The sequence below is a fragment of the Pleurodeles waltl genome, chromosome 6, assembly GCF_031143425.1.
Source record: "Pleurodeles waltl isolate 20211129_DDA chromosome 6, aPleWal1.hap1.20221129, whole genome shotgun sequence".
Taxonomy (NCBI): Eukaryota; Metazoa; Chordata; class Amphibia; order Caudata; family Salamandridae; genus Pleurodeles; species Pleurodeles waltl.
In genome coordinates this window covers 159,605,384-159,629,822 of record NC_090445.1, presented here as the reverse complement: position 1 = coordinate 159,629,822, position 24,439 = coordinate 159,605,384, and the positions used below count along the sequence as shown (strand labels likewise).

General features: G+C 46.0%; 1 protein-coding gene across 5 annotated transcripts in view; it reads left to right on the top strand.

Annotated features, from left to right (window-relative positions):
* The window catches only part of STAT3 (signal transducer and activator of transcription 3), a 408,239-nt gene that overhangs the window by 41,741 nt on the left and 342,059 nt on the right, over positions 1–24,439 (top strand). For 2 of the 5 annotated variants that reach the window (XM_069237701.1, XM_069237702.1), the window contains exon 1: positions 19,679–20,094. The exons of 1 other annotated variant lie outside the window; for it this stretch is intronic. The gene's annotated coding sequence lies outside the window, so the exon portion shown is untranslated. Of the gene's footprint in view, positions 1–19,618; positions 20,095–24,439 lie in introns of those variants that run through there. 2 more of the 5 variants (XM_069237698.1, XM_069237700.1) reach the window with 2 other exon arrangements.

Below are 24,439 nucleotides of genomic sequence, written 5' to 3'. Positions count from 1 at the left end.
GGATGGTACAGTGGGCAAACCACCCACTGTATAGACTTGAGAGACTGTGGCTTTGCACTCCCCAGGATGGAACAGTGGGCAACCCACCCACTGTAGAGACTTGAGAGACTGTGGCTTTGCACTCCCCAGGATGGTACAGTGGGCAAACCACCCACTGTATAGACTTGAGAGACTGTGGCTTTGCACTCCCCAGGATGGAACAGCGGGCAACCCACCCACTGTAGAGACTTGAGAGACTGTGGCTTTGCACTCCCCAGGATTGATCAATGGGCATGGAGCCCCGTCGTAGATCTGGCTTTGCACTCCTACAGCTGAGGTGCCCCCCCTTCCCTTCCCCCTGAGGTGCCTGTAGTATTTCTATCTGATGCCCCGGCAGTGTTCTCTCCGTGTGTGGACAGGTATCTTTTGTGTGCCTCGCCCATGCATTTTTGGACTAGTGGTGCACGTACATTGATATGTGCATATCTGCACTACTTCTCATAATGTATATACTTTTGTATGATTTTCTAATATATGTGTATATTTTTGAGACATGTATATTGATACATTACAATGTTTGGACTGATTTAGTTTTGTCTTTGCATTCTTCTGGGGGGGGGGAGTGTGGGTTGTTACTGTGATTTTTGTGAATGCATTGGTGTGTGTGTTGTAATATGCGAGGGTGGGGGTGGGGGTGTTGCGTGTGTGTCCCCCTGACTTTTGCCTCCCCCCTCCCCTATGTCATAGGTGCAGTACTCACCGTTGTCTTCGGCGCCTACGTAGATGGCGATCGTAGAGGAGCAGAAATACAAGCGCAGGGAGTATTTGGAGTTCCGGCTCCATGGAGTCCTCCTTCCTTGTGGGATGTGTTCAGGTGAGCGTTTTGCCATTGCAGAAACTGTTTCCCCCGTGTTTTTATCCACGGTGAATCCTCCCCGGAAAAGGTGGCGGATTGGCAGGTTGTGATACTATGGGCGGTACATTGTCTCCCGCCTGTCTGTTGTCTGTGACCGCCGTGCTGCTTGTCTGTACCGCCGTGGCGGGCGGTGTGTTAAAGTGGTTGTCTTTGTTGGCGGTTTCCGCCACAGTCATAATTCCCTTTTTTGGTCCGCCGGCTTGTTTGCGGTATTACCGCTCCTTTAACACCGTCCGCCAGGGTTGTAATGACCCCCAGAGTGTACTGAAGTAGATGGCCCACATCCCAGTTGCTGAAGACTGTGTGATGAAAACTAGGAAATGACCCAGAGATGACAGAAGGGAAGCGGTACACATTCCAGCTAACTTGTCATGCCCACATGATGAGCATCTGGGAACTGCAGTTCACAATGTAACAGCAGAAGAGAAGCCACACAAATGAGAACTGTAGGAGGCTGGACTGGCTTGTAGTGAATACCAAGGGGTACTTACACCTTGCACCAGGCCCAGGTATCCCTTATTAGTGTATAGGGTGTCTAGCAGCTTAGGCTGATAGATAATGGTAGCTTAGCAGAGCAGCTTAGGCTGAACTAGGAGACGAGTGAAGCTCCTACAGTACCACTAGTGTCACTTGCACAATATCATAAGAAAACACAATACACAGATATACTAAAAATAAAGGTATTTTATTTTTATGACAATATGCCAAAGTATCTCAGTGAGTACCCTCAGTATTAGGATAGCAAATATACACAAGATATATGTACACAATACCAAAAATATGCAGTATAGCAGTGGTTCCCAACCTTTTGACTTCTGTGGACCACCACTTTATCATTACTGGTACTTGGGGACCCCTAATGAATTATAATTCGAATCCACGGACCCCTTCCCCCCCACCGAACTGAGACATTACTGAGAGCTGGGGACCTAATCTGTTAATGTTATTTAAATTTCTAAGCATTTGCGGACCCCCTGAGAGGTCTTCGCGGACCCCCAGGGGTCCCCGGACCACAGGTTGGGAACCACTGCAGTATAGTCTTAGAAAACAGTGCAAACAATGTATAGGTACAATAGGATGCAATGGGGACACATAGGGATAGGGGAAACGCAAACCATATACTCCAAAAGTGGAATGCGAACCACGAATGGACCCCAAACCTATGTGACCTTTTAGAGGGTCGCTGGCACTGTAAGAAAAGTGAGGGTTAGAACAATAGCCCACCCCAAGACCCTGAAAAGTGAGTGCAAAGTGCACTAAAGTTCCCCAAAGGACATAGAAGTGGTGATAGGGGAATTCTGCAGGAAAGACACAAACCAGCAATGCAACAACGATGGATTTCCAAACGAGGGTACCTGTGGAACAAGGGGACCAAGTCCAAAAGTCACAAGCAAGTCGGAGATGGGCAGATGCCCAGGAAATGCCAGCTGTGGGTGCAAAGAAGCTGCTACTAGGCAGTAGAAGCTGAGGTTTCTGCAGGAACGACAAGGGCTAGAAACTTCCCCTTTGGAGGATGGATGTCCCGCGCCGTGAAGAGTCGTGCAGACGTGTTTTCCCGCCAAAAGACAGCCAACAAGCCTTGCTAGCTGCAAATCGTGCAGTTAGGGTTTTTGGATGCTGCTGTGGCCCAGGAGGGACCAGGATGTCGCCAATTGCGTCAGGGGACAGAGGGGGCGCCCAGCAAGACAAGGAGCCCTCTCAGAAGCAGGCAGCACCCGCAGAAGTGCCGGAACAGGCACTATGAAGAGGAGTGAAACGGTGCTCACCCGAAGTTGCACAAAGGAGTCCCACGCCGCCGGAGGACAACTTAGAAAGTCGTGCAATGCAGGTTGGAGTGCCGTGGACCCAGGCTTGGCCGTGCACAAAGGATTTCTGCCGGAAGTGCACAGAGGCCGGAGTAGCTGCAAAAGACGCGGTTCCCAGCAATGCAGTCTGGCGTGGGGAGGCAAGGACTTACCTCCACCAAACTTGGACTGAAGAGTCACTGGACTGTGGGAGTCACTTGGACAGAGTTGCTGGATTCAAGGGACCTCGCTCGTCGTGCTGAGAGGAGACCCAGGGGACCGGTGATGCCTGCGGTAGCAGGGGGAAGATTCCGTCGACCCACTGGAGATTTCTTCTGAGCTTCTAGTGCAGAGAGGAGGCAGAATTGCCCTACAGCATGCACCACCAGGAAAACAGTCGAGAAGGCGGCAGGATCAGCGTTACAGAGTTGCAGTAGTCGTCTTCGCTACTTTGTTGCAGTTTTGCAGGCTTCCAGCGCGGTCAGCAGTCGATTCCTTGGCAGAAGGTGAAGAGAGAGATGCAGAGGAACTCTGATGAGCTCTTACATTCGTTATCTAAGGAATTCCCCAAAGCAGAGACCCTAAATAGCCAGAAAAGAGGGTTTGGCTACTTAGGAGAGAGGATAGGCTAGCAACACCTGAAGGAGCCTATCAGAAGGAGTCTCTGACGTCACCTGCTGGCCCTGGCCACTCAGAGCAGTCCAGTGTGCCAGCAGCACCTCTGTTTCCAAGATGGCAGAGGTCTGGAGCACACTGGAGGAGCTCTGGGCACCTCCCAGGGGAGGTGCAGGTCAGGGGAGTGGTCACTCCCCTTTCCTTTGTCCAGTTTCGCGCCAGAGCAGGGCTGAGGGGTCCCTGAACCGGTGTACACTGACTTATGCAGAAATGGGCACCATCTGTGCCCATGAAAGCATTTCCAGAGGCTGGGGGAGGCTACTCCTCCCCTGCCTTAACACCTTTTTCCAAAGGGAGAGGGTGTAACACCCTCTCTCTGAGGAAGTCCTTTGTTCTGCCATCCTGGGCCAAGCCTGGCTGGACCCCAGGAGGGCAGAAACCTGTCTGAGGGGTTGGCAGCAGCAGCAGCTGCAGTGAAACCCCTGAAAAGGCAGTTTGGCAGTACCAGGGTCTGTGCTACAGACCCTTGGGATCATGGGATTGTGCCAACTATGCCAGGATGGCATAGAGGGGGCAATTCCATGATCATAGACATGTTACATGGCCATATTCGGAGTTACCATTGTGAAGCTACACATAGGTAGTGACCTATGTGTAGTGCACGTGTGTAATGGTGTCCCCGCACTCACAAAGTCCGGGGAATTTGCCCTGAACAATGTGGGGGCACCTTGGCTAGTGCCAGGGTGCCCACACACTAAGTAACTTTGCACCTAACCTTTACCAGGTAAAGGTTAGACATATAGGTGACTTATAAGTTACTTAAGTGCAGTGGTAAATGGCTGTGAAATAACGTGGACGTTATTTCACTCAGGCTGCAGTGGCAGGCCTGTGTAAGAATTGTCAGAGCTCCCTATGGGTGGCAAAAGAAATGCTGCAGCCCATAGGGATCTCCTGGAACCCCAATACCCTGGGTACCTCAGTACCATATACTAGGGAATTATAAGGGTGTTCCAGTATGCCAATGTAAATTGGTGAAATTGGTCACTAGCCTGTTAGTGACAATTTGGAAAGAAATGAGAGAGCATAACCACTGAGGTTCTGGATAGCAGAGCCTCGGTGAGACAGTTGGTCATAACACAGGTAACACATTCAGGCACACTTCTGAGCACTGGGGCCCTGGCTGGCAGGGTCCCAGTGACACATACAACTAAAACAACATATATACAGTGAAAAATGGGGGTAACATGCCAGGCAAGATGGTACTTTCCTACACACCCCCCCCCCCACCCCACCCACCCCCAAACGAAGGACAATAAGACTAGTCATTACCTGATGGGTCTTCATTGTCTAAGTGGAAATATCTGGAGAGTCCATCTGCATTCGAGTGGGTACTCCCAGGTCTATGTTCCACTGTATAGTCCATTCCCTGTAGGGATATGGACCACCTCAACAATTTAGGATTTTCACCTTTCATTTGTTTTAGCCAAAGTAGAAGTTTGTGGTCTGTCTGAACAATTAAGTGAGTGCCAAACAGGTATGGCCTCAACTTCTTCAGTGCCCAGACCACAGCAAAGGCCTCCCTCTCTATGGCAGACCAATGCTTTTCTCTAGGGGTCAACCTCCTGCTGATAAAAGCAACAGGTTGATCCTGGCCCTCAGAATTAAGTTGTGATAAGACCCCTAATTCAGATGCATCAGTTTGGGCATAGAATTTTTTAGAGTAACAGGGGCTTTTCAGGACAGGTGCAGAGCACATGGCCTGCTTCAGCTCCTCAAAAGCTTTCTGACAGTTTGCTATCCATAATACCTTCTTAGGCATTTTCTTTGAAGTGAGGTCATTAAGAGGGGCTGCTATGGAGCCATAGTTCTTTATGAACCTCCTATAGTACCCCGCGAGGCCTAAAAAGGCTCTCACCTGAGTCTGAGTAGTAGGGGGAACCCAATCTATAATAGTTTGGATTTTCCCCTGAAGTGGTGCAATCTGTTCTCCACCAACCAGGTGTCCCAGATAAACCACCTTCCCCTGCCCTATCTGGCACTTTGAAGCCTTGATAGTGAGGCCTGCCTTTTGCAGGGCCTCTAAAACTTTCCATAGGTGGACCAGGTGATCATCCCAGCTGGAGCTAAAGACAGCTATATCGTCCAGATATGCTGCACTAAAAGCTTCCAGCCCTTGCAGGACTGTGTTCACCAACCTATGAAAAGTGGCAGGTGCATTTTTCAATCCAAAAGGCATTATTGTGAACTGGTAATGCCCTCCAATGGTTGAAAATGCAGTTTTTGCTTTTGCATCTTCTGACAATTTGATCTGCCAATACCCTGCAGTCAAATCAAAAGTGCTTAGATACTTGGCAGATGCCAGTGTATCTATGAGCACATCTGCCCGGGGTATAGGGTGAGCATCAGTTTTGGTTACCTGGTTGAGACCTCTGTAGTCAACACAAAACCGCATTTCCTTCTTTCCATCCTTGTAATGAGGTTTTGGTACAAGTACCACAGGAGAAGCCCATGGACTTTCAGAGTGCTCAACCACTCCTAGTTCAAACATTTTCTGCACCTCTTGCTTTATGCTGTCTCTGACATGGCCAGGCTGCCTATAGATCTTACTTTTGACAGGCAAGCTGTCTCCAGTATCTATAGTGTGCTCACACCAAGAAGTGGTACCTGGCACAGTAGAGAAGAGTTCAGAAAACTGACCCAGGAGGTTTATGCAGTGGTCTTTCTGTTCAGCAGTAAGACAATCTGCCAGTACAACACCTTCCACTAGAGCATCTTGTTCTGTGGAAGAGAAGAGATCAGGGAGAGGGTCACTCTCTTCTTCCTGTCCCTCATCAGTTGCCATGAGCAGGGTGAGATCAGCCCTGTCATAGTAGGGTTTCAGGCGATTGACATGGAGCACCCTAAGGGGACTCCTGGCAGTGCCTAAGTCAACTAAGTAGGTGACTTCACCCTTCTTTTCAACTATTGTGTGGGGTCCACTCCATTTATCTTGGAGTGCTCTTGGGGCCACAGGCTCCAAGACCCACACTTTCTGCCCTGGTTGGTACTGAACCAAAACAGCCTTCTGGTCATGCCACTGCTTTTGGAGCTCTTGGCTGGCCTGAAGGTTTTTACTGGCCTTTTTCATATACTCAGCCATCCTTGATCTGAGGCCAAGTACATAGTCCACTATCTTGCTTTGGAGCTTTTAAAGGTTGTTCCCAACCCTCCTTAACAAGTGTTAGAGGACCTCTCACAGGGTGACCAAATAGGGGTTCAAAGGGGCTGAAGCCCACTCCTTTCTGGGGTACCTCCCTGTAAGCAAAAAGGAGGCATGGTAAAAGGATATCCCATCTCCTGCGGAGTTTTTCAGGGAGTCCCATAATCATGCCTTTGAGAGTTTTGTTAAATCTCTCCACCAGTCCATTTGTTTGTGGATGATAGGGTGTGGTGAACTTGTATGTCACACCACACTCCTTCCACATGGCCTTTAAGTAAGCAGACATGAAATTGCTTCCCCTGTCTGATACCACCTCTTTTGGGAAGACCACTCTGGAAAAGATTCCCAGGAGGGCCTTTGCCTCTGCAGGAGCTGTAGTGGTCCTTAGAGGAATTGCTTCAGGATATCTGGTGGCATGGTCCACTACCACCAAGATAAACCTATTGCCTGAAGCAGTAGGAGAGTCAAGGGGGCCCACTATGTCAACCCCTACCCTTTCAAAGGGAACCCCAACCACAGGCAGTGGAATAAGGGGTGCCTTTGGGGTGCCACCTGTCTTGCCACTGGCTTGACAGGTTTCACAGGACTTACAAAAACCTTTTGTGTCCTCTGACACTCTAGGCCAATTAAACAAGGGAACAAGCCTGTCCCAAGTTTTCATTTGCCCCAAATGTCCAGCTAAGGGAATGTCGTGAGCAAGAGTTTGGAGGAACTTTCTGTACTCCTGAGGAATCACCAATCTCCTGGCAGCTCCAGGTTTTGGATCCCTTGCTTCAGTGTACAGAAGATTGACCTCCCAGTAAACTCTGTGAGAGTCACTGACATCCCCATTCGCTTGTTTGACAGCTTGCTGTCTTAGACCCTCTAGTGTGGGACAGGTATGCTGTGCCACACTCAGCTCCTCCCTGGCAGGCCCCCCTTCACCCAAAAGCTCAGCAGTGTCTGCTTCCAGCTCCTCTGGTGTAGGTTCTGCACAGGGTGGAAATTCTTCTTCCTCAGAAGTTGAATCTACTGTAGAGGGAGGGATAGTAGGTAGTGATTTACTTCTACTAGCCCTAGCTTTAGGGAGCACTTGGTCCATTCTTCCAGGATCCAAGTCACCCTGTCCTTTTTGCTTTTTGGCCTGAGCCCTGGTCAAAGCAAACATATGCCCTGGAATGCCCAGCATTGCTGCATGAGCCTCCAACTCCACTTCTGCCCAAGCTGATGTCTCTAAATCATTCCCTAATAGACAGTCTACAGGTAAATCTGAGGCAACCACAACTTTCTTTGGGCCAGTAAACCCCCCCCCTCCCCCCCCCCCCAATTGAGATTCACAACAGCCATGGGGTGGCTAAGGGCGTTGTTATGAGCATTGGTTACTTGGTACTGGTGACCAAGTAGGTGTTGTTCAGGGTGGACTAGTTTCTCTATTACCATTGTAACACTGTCACCAGTGTCCCTGTAGGCCTGAACCTCAACACCATTTATTAGGGGTAGTTGCTTGTACTTATCCATGTTAAGGGGACAAGCAACCAAGGTGGCTAAATCAATAGCCCCCTCAGAGACTAACACAGCCTCTGTGGTCTCCCTAATCAGACCAACCCCAACTAAGTTACCAATAGTGAGCCCAGCTACTCCCTTGGATTGGCTATTAGTAGGTTTGCTCCCACCACCACTGCTATTAGTAGGGACACTAGGTGTAGCAGTAGGGTTGTAGTGGTAGGAGGCTTGGTGCTTTTCTTTGGACAACTGGGATCTGTTGTCCAATGGCCTTTTATTTTACATAAATAGCACCATGGTTTCTTTTCTTTGTTTTGATTAGAAGAGGATTTGGGCCCACCACCCCCACCAGAGTGTTTTTGTGGGCCTGATGAAGACTCATTTTTGGATTTGTCCCCACCCTTGTCAGAAGACTTACCATCCTTCTTCTTCTTGCCATCTTTGTCACCCCCTGTATGAACTTTTCTGTTCACCCTTGTTCTGACCCATTTGTCTGCCTTCTTTCCCAATTCTTGGGGAGAGGTCAGATCAGAGTCCACCAGGTACTGGTGCAACAAATCAGACACACAATTATTAAGAATCTGCTCTCTCAAGATCAAGTTATACAGGCTTTCATAATCAGTAACTTTACTGCCATGTAACCACCCCTCCAAGGCCTTCACTGAATGGTCAACAAAGTCTACCCAGTCTTGTGAAGACTCCTTTTTGGTTTCTCTGAACTTCATCCTGTACTGTTCAGTGGTTAAGCCATAACCATCAAGGAGTGCATTCTTAAGAACTGCAAAATTATTGGCATCACTTTCTTTCACAGTAAGGAGCCTATCCCTACCCTTTCCACTAAATGATAGCCATAGGATAGCAGCCCACTGCATTTGAGGGACATCCTGTACAACACAGGCCCTCTCAAGTGCAGCAAACCACTTGTTAATGTCATCCCCATCCTTATAAGGGGGAACTATCTTGTGCAGATTCCTGGAATCATGCTCTTTTGCAGGATGACTATGGGGAATACTGCTGCTGCCACCATGGGTTTCTAAACCTAATTTCTGTCTTTCTCTCTCCACTTCTAAGGACTGTCTATCCAAATCCAGCTGTTGCTTCTTGAGCTTCAGTCTGGTTTGTTCCACTCTCAGTCTATTGAGCTCCCTTTCTAACACTCTGTCATCAGGGTGGGTGGGTGGGACATGCCTTGAAACAGAAGTATGGTGAGAATGAACAGAAGGAGACCTGTCCCTAACAGAAGGCATCCTAACAGCTTGGCTAACAGAAACATCACTTCTACTATGATGAGAAGGAATACTTTTGCTATGATGTGAGACAACACTATCAGTATGGTGTGACTCTACATCGGTACCAACTATGCTAAGTTGTCTGATAATGGGCAGGCTAGGAAGTTTCTTTTCTGAATCTTTTTCTAGGGGTGTCCCAGGGTCAGATTGGGAACTATTAGCTACTTTTTCAACAGAAGTGGCACCTCTGGCCTTATCCTGTTCAACAAGCATGTTCACTAACAGTTCTCTGGAGGGATTCTTCCCTACACTTAAACCTCTTTCTATGCAGAGACTCCTTGCTCCTTTCCAGCTAAGGTGATCATAAGCAAGTTTGGACAGATCAACAGTTTGGCCTGTGCCAGACATTTTAGAAAGTGTTTAAGTGATAGAAAAAGTGGGAAAAAGTTTTTCAGAACTTTTAGAAAGTTTAGAGGTACTTTTCAGCACTTAGAAAAGAAGTGAAAAGAGGAAATGCAAAACGTTTTGGTTAGGTGTACATACACTGAACTTGTTTTGTATATTTTTCTCTTATGAAAAGTACAATGACAAAAGTGGTAAGTAGTTGCAAAGTACTTATCCCAGCGCTGCACAACCAATGTAGGAGGCTGGACTGGCTTGTAGTGAGTACCAAGGGGTACTTACACCTTGCACCAGGCCCAGGTATCCCTTATTAGTGTATAGGGTGTCTAGCAGCTTAGGCTGATAGATAATGGTAGCTTAGCAGAGCAGCTTAGGCTGAACTAGGAGACGAGTGAAGCTCCTACAGTACCACTAGTGTCACTTGCACAATATCATAAGAAAACATAATACACTGATATACTAAAAATAAAGGTACTTTATTTTTATGACAATATGCCAAAGTATCTCAGTGAGTACCCTCAGTATGAGGATAGCAAATATACACAAGATATAAGTACACAATACCAAAAATATGCAGTATAGTCTTAGAAAACAGTGCAAACAATGTATAGGTACAATAGGATGCAATGGGGACACATAGGGATAGGGGCAACACAAACCATATACTCCAAAAGGGGAATGCGAACCACGAATGGACCCCAAACCTATTTGACCTTGTAGAGGGTCGCTGGGACTGTAAGAAAACAGTGAGGGTTAGAAAAATAGCCCACCCCAACACCCTGAAAAGTGAGTGCAAAGTGCACTAAAGTTCCCCAAAGGACATAGAAGTCGTGATAGGGGAATTCTGCAGGAAAGACACAAACCAGCAATGCAACAACGATGGATTTCCAAACGAGGGTACCTGTGGAACAAGAGGAGCAAGTCCAAAAGTCACAAGCAAGTCGGAGATGGGCAGATGCCCAGGAAATGCCAGCTGTGGGTGCAAAGAAGCTGCTACTAGGCAGTAGAAGCTGAGGATTCTGCAGGAACGACAAGGGCTAGAAACTTCCCCTTTGGAGGATGGATGTCCCGCGTCATGAAGAGTCGTGCAGAAGTGTTTTCCTGCCGAAAGACCGCCAACAAGCCTTGCTAGCTGCAAATCGTGCGGTTAGGGTTTTTGGATGCTGCTGTGGCCCAGGAGGGACCAGGATGTCGCCAATTGCGTCAGGGGACAGAGGGGGCGCCCAGCAAGACAAGGAGCCCTCTCAGAAGCAGGCAGCACCCACAGAAGTGCCGGAACAGGCACTACAAAGAGGAGTGAAACAGTGCTCACCCGAAGTTGCACAAAGGAGTCCCACGCCGCCGGAGGACAACTTAGAAAGTCGTGCAATGCAGGTTAGAGTGCCGTGGACCCAGGCTTGGCTGTGCACAAAGGATTTCCGCCGGAAGTGCACAGAGGCCGGAGTAGCTGCAAAAGACGCGGTTCCCAGCAATGCAGTCTGGCGCGGGGAGGCAAGGACTTACCTCCACCAAACTTGGACTGAAGAGTCACTGGACTGTGGGAGTCACTTGGACAGAGTTGCTGGATTCAAGGGACCTCGCTCGTCGTGCTGAGAGGAGACCCAGGGGACCGGTGATGCAGTTCTTTGGTGCCTGCGGTAGCAGGGGGAAGATTCCGTCGACCCACAGGAGATTTCTTCGGAGCTTCTAGTGCAGAGAGGAGGCAGACTACCCCCACAGCATGCACCACCAGGAAAACAGTCGAGAAGGCGGCAGGATCAGCGTTACAGAGTTGCAGTAGTCGTCTTCGCTACTTTGTTGCAGTTTTGCAGGCTTCCAGCGCAGTCAGCAGTCGATTCCTTGGCAGAAGGTGAAGAGAGAGATGCAGAGGAACTCTGATGAGCTCTTACATTCGTTATCTAAGGAATTCCCCAAAGCAGAGACCCTAAATAGCCAGAAAAGAGGGTTTGGCTACTTAGGAGAGAGGATAGGCTAGCAACACCTAAAGGAGCCTATCAGAAGGAGTCTCTGACGTCACCTGCTGGCCCTGGCCACTCAGAGCAGTCCAGTGTGCCAGCAGCACCTCTGTTTCCAAGATGGCAGAGGTCTGGAGCACACTGGAGGAGCTCTGGGCACCTCCCAGGGGAGGTGCAGGTCAGGGGAGTGGTCACTCCCCTTTCCTTTGTCCAGTTTCGCACCAGAGCAGGGCTGAGGGGTCCCTGAACCGGTGTAGACTGGCTTATGCAGAAATGGGCACCATCTGTGCCCATGAAAGCATTTCCAGAGGCTGGGGGAGGCTACTCCTCCCCTGCCTTAACACCTTTTTCCAAAGGGAGAGGGTGTAACACCCTCTCTCTGAGGAAGTCCTTTGTTCTGCCATCCTGGGCCAAGCCTGGCTGGACCCCAGGAGGGCAGAAACCTGTCTGAGGGGTTGGCAGCAGCAGCTGCAGTGAAACCCCTGAAAAGGCAGTTTGGCAGTACCAGGGTCTGTGCTACAGACCCGTGGGATCATGGGATTGTGCCAACTATGCCAGGATGGCATAGAGGGGGCAATTCCATGATCATAGACATGTTACATCGCCATATTCGGAGTTACCATTGTGAAGCTACACATAGGTAGTGACCTATGTGTAGTGCACGTGTGTAATGGTGTCCCCGCACTCACAAAGTCCGGGGAATTTGCCCTGAACAATGTGGGGGCACCTTGGCTAGTGCCAGGGTGCCCACACACTAAGTAACTTTGCACCTAACCTTTACCAGGTAAAGGTTAGACATATAGGTGACTTATAAGTTACTTAAGTGCAGTGGTAAATGGCTGTGAAATAACGTGGACGTTATTTCACTCAGGCTGCAGTGGCAGGCCTGTGTAAGAATTGTCAGAGCTCCCTATGGGTGGCAAAAGAAATGCTGCAGCCCATAGGGATCTCCTGGAACCCCAATACCCTGGGTACCTCAGTACCATATACTAGGGAATTATAAGGGTGTTCCAGTATGCCAATGTAAATTGGTGAAATTGGTCACTAGCCTGTTAGTGACAATTTGGAAAGAAATGAGAGAGCATAACCACTGAGGTTCTGGATAGAAGAGCCTCAGTGAGACAGTTAGTCATAACACAGGTAACACATTCAGGCACACTTATGAGCACTGGGGCCCTGGCTGACAGGGTCCCAGTGACACATACAACTAAAACAACATATATACAGTGAAAAATGGGGGTAACATGCCAGGCAAGATGGTACTTTCCTACAAGAACCAGCAAGATCCTTGAAATGCTGACTGAATGTTGAAGCAGAAGGTTGGAAAATCTTCTGTGGTTATTTTCTCAATGTTGTGCGACCCACACTACAGGCCTGCTAGTGCATTTATCTGGTAGCTTTTTCCATTGAGGTCTGAAAGTCCATGTGTAGGCAGATCCTATGCAATGAAACCTGCTCATGAGATCTGCTGGCGCACACGTTGGGAGGTTCTTGTGCGGAGGCCATCAGTTCAACAAGTAGTTAATCTACCAGGTTCCAGTACCTTGGAAGTCTTAGCTGTACCAGCATCAATCTACTTTCCAATGGTGGAGATGATCTCTCTGTAAGTTGTAGACACAGTGTTGAGATGCTCCTGCCCTGTTGTTGCCACGAATGCTCATGAAAGTTCACAAATTATTTTTTAAGAGCACCCCATCCACACAACCATGTACTCTTGGACCAGGCTCAACTGACTTAGAGTAGAACTCCCAGTCAAATAATTACAAATCTGGAATATCAACACCTATATTCTACACATCCGAGATTCTACAGATTAAAATAATGGTTACCACAGGCTGCATTAGGACATCGTAATATTGAGAGCAGCAGCCCTATTCCAGTTTATATGGGCTGGCGCTGCTCCATTGCCTTCAATGGAGCTTTCAACAGTCCAATATTCTAATGGGATTTGCAGACCTTTGCAAATCCACACCAAATGTACGAATTTTATTGTTTTTACCCAATAAAATGAGCCTCACCTAGAGGGGGCTGGGCTAACTCTCCCTAGAGATGGTTACACTCGGTTGTTAAGACCTCTGATGTATAACTGTGATTAATTTCCTTGGAACTGAATTGTGCTAGATTCTGTTTATTCATTTTCTGCTTTTATTGTGAGCTTTATGTCATTTTATTTAATTAAATATTGAATTAAATGACTCCTGATTGATTCCAGCTGCGGATTTGTGCCTTCTATAATGGTTTAAGCCTTTGATAAACCTTGATGGTTTGGGCCTTAATACTTGTCCATTTCTATTGTGAAGCCTAATTTGCTTTACATTTAAATTTTGAAATGCTACTTAATATGAAACAGTTTCAATGGCCAGATTCAAAGAGGAACAACAAAAACCTAAAAGTGTTCCCAGTTCATCAATAGAACTTTAGTTTGAAAAAAGAGAAACAGTAATACATAATTTTACTGGTAGCAGAGGATGGTTTGAACTGGATCTGGATTAAGTTGATTTGGAAGGGCTTTTATGATCCCTAAACTAAATTATTCCTGATTCTGTCTATACTCTTCAATTCCAATGGTTTTGTGTGTATTAACAGCAGTACACTGGGCTTGTTGTAGCTGATCTGTGAATTGAGGAGATGTGAGCATAACTGGGTGATATTTCGTGATTGTTTGTGCCAGCATGTTGTGGGATTTGTAGTTTGGGTTTAGGGTCAATGCGAAATGTGTGAAAGCTGTGAGCACTTTGACTATGCTGCGTTGATTTATGGAATTGTAGGGACTTTGGTTATTGTGATTTTGATGATTTTCTCAATTGTGTTTTTGTGGTGTCCAAATTGTGCTTTATAGGGCTACGTGTGCGTGATGAATTTTAGGTGTTCATCTATGTTTACTGAATATGCATATTGTGATTAATTAGTTAATTGCTTAAAATTGTGAATTTGATGCTTTTTGTCTTATTTTTGAGTTGCAAGGTACCCAAGCTGTGTCCAAGTGGGATTTACATCAGTCCCGAAATTTTGAAGGTTCATTCATGTCTACTGGTTGCACATATTGTGATTTATGTGTTAATTGTTACAATTTAAGATTTGTTTATTGGATTTTGTAGAAAATCGAAGATCTTGAAATATAAACTTGTTATTTGAACTTGTCTGTAAAGGTGAAGTGTGTTCCTTGGTGCGCAGGAGTAAACTCGCTGATCTAGAGTAGGTTACCACTGGTCGAGAACCTACCCTGTTAGCAGAACTTCTTTAGAAGATATTGATTTTTCTTTCCTTATCTTAGGTAAAGCAGACAAGGATTGTTGATTATTTAACTGCTTTAAGCATTTCGGAGGTAGATAGTGCTTTGCTGCAAGCCACTCTGTGGTTGGTTGCTTGTTGTGGGGCGATGCACAGAAACACGCTCTGCTTGGTTGACTTTGAACTGAACGTGCCGCGATTAGTTGATCGTGTAGTGATTTGTGCTGTGACTGGTTGGTTGTGAAGGAGCGTAATTTGACATTTGCATAATTAAATGCATTTAGCAAAGTGTGATTTACATTGCTCAATACCGTGTGCATATAATTTGTAGTAAGTGACTGCATTTAGCCATTATGAGCAGCACCTGAGTTAACATCGCTTGTAAATTAAGCAAGGCCACATTTCTGTTGCCATACTGAATGTCGTACTTCATATGTTAAAGACTAAAAGGCCTGCACATTTCTGTTGTTTTGCACGTTATGTTTTTCCACTGCAGATGCTGTGTTTTCTAGATGCCTTTTGCTAGCTAGTGAATAGTTTATTGTTATGTATTAGACAACTGATTGAAAAGTTCTCATCGGAAGAAGAAGATGCTAGAATGGGAGAACGACTTGTGGGAAGACCTGATTTTACCAGTCTATCCAGTGTAAAGTGTAACAGTTCAAGGACATAGTCATGCATGGACCACTGTGTTGCCCTGAGAAAGAGGGGAGTTTACCTGCTACCATAGTCTGACGTAATATGATTAGCTCCTGACAGTGAGAACAAGTTTTAATGTTACAACTAGTGTCTTATGAATAATAATAATAATAACAGCAAGTGTTCCTTAGACCAGTGATTCCCAACCTGTGGTCTGGGGACCCCTGGGCATCCGCTAAGCCTCCTCAGGGGGTCCGCGACTGCTTAGAAAATTAAATGATATTAATAGATTAGATCCCTAGATTTCAGTAATGACTCAGTAGAGGGGTCCCTGGATTCCAATAAGGATTCAGTGGGGGTCCCCGGGTTCCAGTAATGTAAAGTGGGGGTCCACAGAAGTCAAAAGGTTGGGAACCACTGCCTTAGACTAAAGAGGAGATGTTCTCTATGAACTGAGAAGACCCTTCTCACCTGTGTTGCTCTCCACTTCCAGAGTGAAAAGGCTTTATGCCCAAGTATTCACATTCTCTCGTCCGAGATCTTCATTTGGTTTCTGAAGCCAACACCTTACCTTATTTACGTAACCAAAATCCCTCTCCTAACTTATCCTTCCTTAATTCAGATTAGGTGTTTCCTTTATGGAACACTCTTTTTGCATAATTTGTGTTCTTTGCATAGTTCTTGTGAATATTCTATTTTTCCTGATCTTGAAATATCAGCTCATGGACCATTTAAACTGGTTAATTGATGCTTACTCTGAATACTTGAATTAATGACCTTAAAATAACTTAATTTTGTTAACATTGTTTTAAACTTTAGTACAGTTCTCTTTGTCATTCCCTGTGGAACCCCACTGATCTTCACTGTTTATGGAAATGTATGTAAATGATTGCTCATACATTTCTCTTCACTTCGACTAACAAAAGGTCCATAAACCAGTGGTGTGGTTTGTATGATGATTACACCCAATGTTTGAGATTTAACAATTTGTATTTTTGTATTTTGGTTATTTTTAAAAGCGCATTCAGACCAGAGGTATCAAAGCACTAAGCAGGTGAGAAGGCTGAAGCAAAGCAGCCACCTATAATGCGAACAGCCAAGTCTTTAGATGCTTTTGAAATGGCAGGCGGGACAATATCTGGGGGGGCAGAAACCCCTAGACACCAGGGATATTTTTTTTTTGTTTACTTTATGTTTTTATGTATGGGGAGCGACCCCTTAGGCAAGGGTCGCTCCCCTGGTGGGCAAATTGTATTTAGGCCATTTCTGCCCCCTTCGGGGGCAGATCGACCTATTTTTGTTAGGCCAATCTGCCCCCAAGGGAGACAGAAACCACTAGACACCAGGGATTTTTATTTTTTTGCATCAATTTCAAGTAAGGGGAGCGACCCCTTAGGCAAGGGTCGTTCCCCTGGGGGGCAAATTTATTTTAGGCCATTTCTGCCCCCCTTGGGGGCACATTGGCCTATTTTTATTAGGCCGATCTGCCCCCAAGGTGGCCAGAAACCACTAGGCACCAGGGATTCTTTTTGGGGGGCCAATTTCACGCAAGGGGAGCACCCCCTTAGGCAAGGGTTGCTCCCCTGGGGGGTAAATTTATTTTAGGCCATTTCTGCTCCCCTTTGGGGCAGATCAGCCTTTTTCTATTAGGCCCCGGGGGGTAGGAAGCTCTTAGGCACCAGCGATTAGTGTGTGTGTATGTGTGTTTTTTGTTTGGGGGGGCAGCCCCTTGGGAAAGGGTTTTTTGGCCACATTTTGTGGTTTGCAAAGGATTCTGGGTAACAGAACCTGGTGAGAGCCCCACAAGTCACCCCATCTTGGATTTCCCTAGGTGTATAGTTTTCAAAAATGCACAGGTTTGGTAGGTTTCCCTAGGTGCCGGCTGTGCTAGAGGCTAAAATCTACAGCTAGGCACTCTGCAAAAAACATGTCAGATTTCAATGTACAAATGTGATGTGTCCATGTTGCGTTTCCTGTTGCGACCATTATGCCAACCCATGCAAGTGAGTTACCATTTTTATCGGGAGACTTGGGGGAACACAGAATAGCAAAACAAGTGTTATTGCCCCTTGTCTTTCTCTACATTTTTTCCTTCCAAATGTAAGACAGTGTGTAAAAAAGATGTCTATTTGAGAAATGCCCTGTAATTCACATGCTAGTATGGGCACCCCTGAATTCCGTGATGTGCAAATAATCACTGCTTCTCAATACCTTATCTTGTGCCCATTTTGGAAATAAAAAAGGTTTTCTTGATACCTAGTTTTCACTCTTCATATTTCAGCAAATGAATTGCTGTATACCCGGTATAGAATGAAAAACCCATTGTAAGGTGCAGCTCCTTTATTGGCTCTGGGTACCTAGGGTTCTTAATGAACCTACAAGCCCTATATATCCCTGTAACCAGAAGAATCCAGCAGACTTAAAGGTATATTGCTTTAAAAAATCTGACATCACAGGAAAAAATTACAGAGTAAAACATTGAGAAAAATTGCAGTTTTTTTTAATCTCAATTTCAATATTTTTTTTATTTCACCTGTTATTTTCTATAGGAAAACCTTGTAGGATCTACACAAATTACCCCTTGCTGAATTCCGAATTTTGTCTACTTTGCAGAAATGTTCAGCTTTCTGAGATACAGCAATGGTTTTACACCCATTTCTGTCACTAACTGGAACAAGGCTGAAAGCACAAAAAATAGTGAAAATGGGGTATGTCCCAGTAAAATGCCAAAATTGTGTTGAAAAATGTGGTTTTCTGATTCAAGTCTGCCTGTTCCTGAAAGCTGGGAAGGTGGTGATTTTAGCACCGCAAACTCTTTGCTGATGCCATTTTCAGGGGAAAAAACACAAGCGTTCTTCTGCAGGATCTTTTTCCCATTGTTTTGAAAAAAACGAAATTTTTGCTGTATGTTGGCTAATTTCTTGGTCTCCTCCAGTGGAACACACAAACTCTGGGTACCCCTAGAATCCCTAGGATGTTGGAAAAAAAGACACAAATTTGGCGTGGATAGCTTATGTGCAAAAAAGTTATGAGGGCCTAACTGCGAACTGCCCCAAATAGCCAAAAAAAGGCTGGGCAGAGGAGGGGAAAAGGCCTGGCACCGAAGGGGTTAAAATGAGCCTTAGCCAGAGGGTGTTGGGCTACTTTTCGTCTGATCTTTAGAAGGCAACACTCTATCGATATGACCTCTGATTTATAACTGATTGTTCTCCTTGTAACTCAATTATGCTGCATTCTGTTTATTTATTGTCTGCATTCTAAGCACTATGCCCTTTTTACTGAATTAAACTACTTCTGTAATAGTTTAAGCCTTTAATAAACCTTCATGGTTTTGGCTTTAATATTTGCCAGTTTTTATTGAGAAGCCTAATATGCTTTACAACAGTGGTCTTCAAACTTTTTAATGCCGCGCCCCCCCCCCCCCCAGTTGTAAAATAAGAATCTTTGGCCCCCCCTCAGAATTTTTCACAATTTATTTTAGAAAGATGGCAATGTTTAAATAAGTCTAAACCTATTTAAACATTGCAGTTAGGTATTGTTACCTTTTTAAAACTGCAATAACATGCTTCTGCTTAAAACAAAGGCATGTTATCTGTATAATATTTCTTCTGGCCAGAGTTTGGCGCCCCCCCTGGGATCACTTAAGGCCCCCCTAGGGGGGCCCGCCCCCCAGTTTGAAGACCTCTGCTTTACAATGTAATTTTAAAATGCTATTTGATATTAAACTGTTTGAATGACTAGATTCAGTGACGAGCCAGAAACCCCCAAAGGGTTTAACACCACTACCAGTTCATCCGAAGCTCTTCAGTTATAAAACAGGTAAAGAGTGCAACATCTGGTAGTAAAGTAAAATCCCACTTTTCAAGTTCACGTTCGGTGGTGTGACAGTGTAGAGCTCCGTGGAAACATCAGGCCAGAAGTAACTCGGCCAGCGCGAGACTGAGACTGGTAACTATAACTATACCTGTAACTATAAATTGAAACGTATTCTTTTAGAGACTGAAAAACGAGTGTCGACCTCTAAATAATCCCTTTAACGTGGGATTGGTTACCTTGACCTGCCATTGGCTGTTGGGACTTCTGTCAATCTTTTATTGGCTCTGAGGCTCCTGAGACCGCCCGTGGCCTGCCACGGGAAGGGGGGGCGAAAGGAGCGTCGGTAGAGCTGCAGTTTGGCCTCGGCGCTCGGCAGTTAGCTGCTGCACGACCCGCCTCTTGCCTGTGGGTGGGCTCCAGACGTCAGTGGTGAGATGTTGACTCTTTCCTAGGTGAATGCGGCGGTTGTGTTAGATACCTGCGGCCCGGAGCGCAGGCTTCCTGCCCACCCGAGTGAGCCCTGCTTGAAGCCAGCCTCAAGACCCTACAGAGCGCCGCGAGAACCAAGTAGTGCTGGTAAGTGGGCAGGATTCTGAGTGACTGGATTCCGGCCCACGCAGCAGCCCGCTGGCATCCTCCGGCCGAGAGCCACCCGACTTGTACCGTCGTCACCAGCTCATCATCTCGTTCCGCGAGTGTCCCCGTCCGGTGCTAGAATCTCCGCTGCCCCGGGTCCCGTCGCTCGTCACCGCGGAGTGCTGCGTCCCATCTCCGCGGCTCCCAGCCCTCCGCTTCCGCCAGCCCCTGCCCGAGGCCTCCGAGACCGTCCCGGCACCGCGCGAGACCGGTGAGTGTGCGCCTCAACTGCCCCACATTCTCCCCACGCACATCAGCTTAATGGTCGGGGTCCACCTGACGACCAGGATACCGCACATGCGATCGCCAGGGCCGTCCAGGGCGGCAGTAAACAGACCCAGAGGGTGACTCATGTAGGCCCACCAGCCTGACTCCAGGGCAGTAAACACACTGCTTATGTGGCCAGCCAGAGTGAAGTGTGGGTGGAGTATGACGACAGGGGAACATCTTTGGACAGCGACTACTGTCAATGTACTTGTAATCTATACAGTAAATTAATGGAAGCGATATTCTAGAGCACCTGGGTGTTTATTGTGCACTGTAAATGGGGCAGCCACGGTGTCTTGTGGCAGTAAGTACGGGCTGACAGAATTGCTCTGTCTGTGAGCAAGCGGGTGAGGCCCGTAAGGCTGGCGCAATGTAAGGTGGCCATTGTAAACCTAAACAATCCCTTCCCTAGCTATATCGTGTGTCAATGCGTGATGTGTCGCTGCGTGACCTCCGCTCTGCTGCCATTCTCTTATCAGCAATCTGCTTTTCCAGTATGTGTTTCTAAGTGGCCTTTGCTTCGCTGTTCTATACCCCGTTGTTACACTTAAAACGCCCTTGCGGTACATCACGACTATAGGGTGCCCTGCCGCTGGGATCCATTCCTTTCCGATCTCCGTGTCCCAGCAACTTCCTCTTGACCTTCAGTACTCCTGTGGCGACACACCTAAACGCCAAAAGCAACCACATCTGATTGACTACTCTCTCGTACTCCCTGCACTTCGTTTCTCCAACCCCCCCCCCCTTTATTGTGAATATGCATTCATGTTGTGTGTATATTTTTTTTTTTTCATTTATTTTCCGTTTATTGTGCCTCAGTGATGCACTCTGTTGACTTTGGACGAGACAATCCTAAATGGTATCACTCAGATTGTGGTTGATATTATGTATTGTATACTGTTGGTACTGTACAGTATTTATTTACAAACTTGCTCTTGCAGCTCGGATAATTAATTATCCACATAAATGGCTGCAGCCAGTAACATCTGTTAGACTAAATGGGGTAATCCACAAGGTGGCCTGTGAACACTGACAGCCATGATTATGTACAGAGTGTGCAAACGGTGACCCAGAGTTATTCTCGACCTGAAATTGGTGGGAGTGACCCAAAGTTTTAGTTTGCACAAATAATGTTTCAAAGGTGCAGACTCCTTCGCACACAACAGTATCTACAAAACTTGAATCCGAGCTTTCGGCTGACTGGTGCTGCATTTAATTCGAACTCACAGATACTGTTTTAGGTTTGTTTTGCTGAGCAACCCATATCAGTTGAAGCCGTGGAGATCTTTAAATGAGTGCTTCCTCTTCCCTGCCCGAGTCTGGAAATGAGAACTACACTGAATGCCACAGGTGCATGGGGCATTGAAACCTGTGGAGTCCACACGAACACATTTTTAAAAGCAAGATCAGTAAGCAGCCTAGTTAAGTTGAACGTTTACTGAGTACATAGGTGCGAAAGTGCTGCTTTCTTTTGCGTGGCATCCAAAGACCGGCCTTTCATCTCATCTAACCTCAAAGCTACATACCTCCATAGTAAAATCAGTAACGTTACAAACACTCGCATCAGTCTTGTAGCCACTCCGCATCTCAGATTTGCCTACCGGTGGAACCACTCCGCCACCGCAAGATCACTGCTCCACAAATCATTTCTTTTATCACCTTGTTATTGTGCGTGTCTTTAAAATTGTTTAGTCTCTCCTACCTCATTGGTTTCTTTCTACAGCGCTTTAAAGCGAGTTTAATTTTTTGGCATCCGTGCCGCTCTTTAGTTCGTTGTACTGTTGTCTCCTACCCAGTGACGATAACTGAATATTGTAGTCTCTAAATAATATGGATGCACACTGTTGTGCACTGCTTTGAAATCTTGAATTCGTTTTTCTGTTGCATAGACGTTGCTCACAGATGTTATATTATAGCGAGGCTTTCCTGTTTTCAGTTCTTATTCGTTATGCATTTTAGTGGTGTTTTTTTTTTTTAAAGTATTTTCAAATATTTAAAAAATAATAATAATAATAATCGGTGGTTATTGTTTATTCGTGTCACGAGGATAGGGTTTTTGCAGTGCCTCTAAATAAATTTGCCTTTTTTCCTCATTCATTCCTGTTTTAAATGTTACCAACCTTCATTCTTGCACTTGACGTTCTTCTTAGTATCCTTTCATGTAGTTTGCTCTTTAAAGTAACTTTTCTTTGTTTCTTTGAACTCAAATCCCTCTTTCCAGTGGTTCACTCTCCTAAACTCATGTCAAGGATGTGCTTGAATGTAGATATATTCAGAGATTCCTGTTGCTCTGTTCATCAGACAAATAGGAAAGATTTGTTGAACGAAGGGTTGTTTTTTTTTTTTTTTTTTTTTTTTACTAGGGACATGCGATGTATGTAGTGGGGTGCTTGGTGCATAGTTATTGCAAGCAAGAGGCACTCTGACCTGCTCTTTTCTTGAATATCAATAAAAAAAGCTTGGTGAATGTTTTCACTGTCTGATTTACTCTTGCTTATAAGGAAGACAATTTCTAAGAAATGAATATGCACACAGTTTTTAATAGGAACTTTGGTAACAGCGAATTGTGCTGCTGTATAAAGAAGCAGTTAAAGTAGTAAAGAAACTTCATCACTTGCAGGTTGTCATGGGTCATTTGCATGCGCAGTTCACTATGGGAATTTAGGATATTTTACATTGTAGGGCAATGTTTAAGTGAGTCTGCGTTTATTTGACTGCCAGCACAAGAACCTCTAAGCATTCATTTTTAGCGAACATATGAAAATGTCTTTGTTTTTTAAAAGCAGAGCAGGGATTGAGTTCTTGCCAAGCATTGGGTACCATTGCACAAGACAATTTATCTCTGTATTCTGTGCAGTATGCACTACATCAGTGCTTTTATAACATATTTTCCATCTTGGGGCGAATAATGAGTGCAGCTCATTATATTTCCATTAAATCCTGTCGTGGTATTTTCTAGAGGTGATTTTGCCACGTGTCCAGGCCTGTTTCGGTGCCAGAAGTTCAAGCTTTGTTGTGACACAGTGGTAATAAAAATGAAACTTGAACGTGCTGATCCTGTTTCTGTATCTAACTCGGTGTGTAGGTTCAACACGGATCCATTAACCTGATTTTTTGTGTGAAACTGATCAATATGTAGTGTACATCAGAAAACACTTGCCTCTTCATATTTCCGAGCTGTACTGTGTACAGCTTATACATTAATTCTTGTATTTTCTGAGTTAATGTATGCATTAAAAACAGTGCATTTTAACCAAAACCAGTTCATGGACCTCTTTGCATGGGCACTGACCATGTTTATGCTATGGCCTCACATCCTTGAATATGAATAGATGCATCTTCTATTGATACTCTTTTAAGGCCACCACAATATAGACCTAAGAACAGGAGTGTTGGGTGCAGTGTTGTTATGGGTAGACATACAGGAGGATACACACACACTGAGCTTTGTTGCCGCAGTTCCAAAGCTCTGTCTCGCTCTCGGTGAAGGAGGATGAAATCGTGGACTTGCTGCTTGCTCAGGACCAAGTCACTGCTCAGTTAATGTGTGAACCTGCTGGTTACAACACAGCAATACCCAGTTAACAGTGAGCTGGAGCCATGTAATGTGAGCCACATTTCCAAAATGGGAGTTAAAGTATGCCCTAGGGGATGGGAAATCTTGATGATTGCCATAAGGGTTAAGAAGTTAAGCAAGCCTCGAGACGATCCTAATAGGAGCAGCCATCATAGAAAAGTGCTTAGAAAAAAAAAGCTACATTTATACTGTTTGTCAACAGGATTTGCATTATAAAGTGTCCCTGTGGGCTCAAAGGGCGTGTGTTCCTGCTTTGTGCGCCCCTGGCTCACAGTTGTATTACAGAGGGGCCGAAGACACTTGTACTCCCTTTCGGTAATACTGATAGCCTAGGTGTACATGTAGCATCAGTGCTGTCATGAAAGGGCGTTCCCTCATGTACATGGGGTGTGGCTCCATGCTAATGAGGAAACCTCCTTGTCTTTGTGCTCACCCATTGTTAAAGATGCGGGTGCAGGGGCAAACATGCCATTAGGAGGCTCACTCACAATGCACAACAAAATGGTGGCGCACTATCAGTGTGCCTCTTGAAGACAGCCCTCTGGAGGGGATAAAAAGAGTCCTGTGGATCACCCAGACATCCCCTGCAGGCGAGTGCTGTCGCTCACTGCAACCACCTAAAGTTGGGATCTCACTGTCTCTCTTCAGATGGGTTGCCACCTGCACAGAGAAACATGGAGTGGCTTTAAAGCAGCTGCTCCATATTTCACTG